This window comes from Cynara cardunculus, assembly GCF_001531365.2.
Source record: "Cynara cardunculus var. scolymus isolate 2C chromosome LG 4, CcrdV1, whole genome shotgun sequence".
Taxonomy (NCBI): Eukaryota; Viridiplantae; Streptophyta; class Magnoliopsida; order Asterales; family Asteraceae; genus Cynara; species Cynara cardunculus.
Window position 1 is genome coordinate 91,358 of NC_037531.1, and position 1,708 is coordinate 93,065.

A 1,708-nucleotide genomic window follows, 5' to 3' on the forward strand; every position below is an offset into this window, starting at 1 on the left:
ATCACACAATCAATTAATAAAATAATCACGTATTAAATACCTTGGGTAATAACCAGGATCTGGTTATCACAGTCAAAGTCAAACTAACTATACAAAGTCAAACACGATGTCTAAAACAATTATAGACAATATTTAATTTTCAAGACGAATACAATTTACACAGAAATTTAGTCATAACAAAAAATATGTGGTACGGTGCCACGTAGTTTGAACCGTGGTTTGATGACTTAAAATTGCAAACCACACTGCACCACGAAAGTTCTAAACGACGTATTGTTGTGCGGGGTAAGTGGTTTGTGCAGTTTAGATGAACATCCCTAGCTTTTGTCCTCATCCCCAGATGTTTTTCCACGAACCACCCAACAAATATTGTAATTGTTTTTACAAGTTTGTAACCATCGGTAATGGATTACAATTATATATACAATATTATCAAATACTCTGAATCAGGTTCAGAGTCCTGGTTGAGGGGCCATCCCCACTAAATAAATGCAAGGACTTCTATTTCCGTCTCCATCCTCGATTAATTCAGGGATTTTTTTAGTCAAACTGAATTTGAGTATCGAGTTTTTAATCAGATACAATCTAACCGGACCGTTTTGTAATTAATTTTGGAAGTTAAATTCATTCAATGCTACACTAAGGCCTCGATCCTATAAATAAAAAAAATTTCAATTATTTAGGTTCAAATAATATGAGATCTGTAGCAATTATCTAATGGCACGATGTTAAATAATGTAAAGAATTTTTATAAAATTATCAAGTAGTATAATAAAATATAAATTTTAAAAATTTGTCATATTAATTTGTGAGCAGGTTACACATAATATGAATAAAAAGTAAAAGTCCTATTAAAACATTATATAATTTAAAATTGGATATTTTATAGAGTATTTTATTAATAAAATCATGGAATTTTGTAACCTCCATTAAATGCCTTAGAATAATACAAAAAAAAAAAAAAATATCGAATCGTCCTTGACAATAAATACAATGTGATGTATGAACCATGACATTAGATGGATTCCTATTTGTCCAAAGAGTTAACACAAATAAATTAGTTAACAAATGATCTTACCTATATATATATATATATGTATGTATGTATGTATATGTGTGTGTGTATATATGCATATATCTATACTATATTAATAAGCATTTAGACCAAAAGTTTTAAATGCAACTTATAAAGCCCAAAATACTACCTTTTTATGCATAAATTTCAAAAATCTCTTAATTACCACTTCACATGCATAAAGTAAAATTATTGATGCAAACCACCAACAATATCCAAGTTGAAACTTACAACTTGCTTTATTTCTTTCTATATTTTTTCCTTCCTTATTAATAACTTTATTTCTTTATTTTTTTGGTATTTTCATACCATTCTTTATTCATTCAAACTTTTATTTTAGTTAATTTTAGCTCTCCTTTGCAAAAAGATGGATATTGGTTTCTATTTCGGTTTGTATAAGATAATATTTTTTTTAAATGTATTCACTAGATATCTGGTTCTTCTTTCATTATAACTAGTATGGGAACCGTGCGTTGCACGGTAGCATGAGTACTTTGATTAATAATTTGAAGATTGTCTATATAAATATGTATTAATTGTTAATAGAATTATCAACAAATAGTATTTAAATAATTCTAAAAAGTTAAATAAAATATAATTAGTGAAATTTTAATATATATATATATATATATA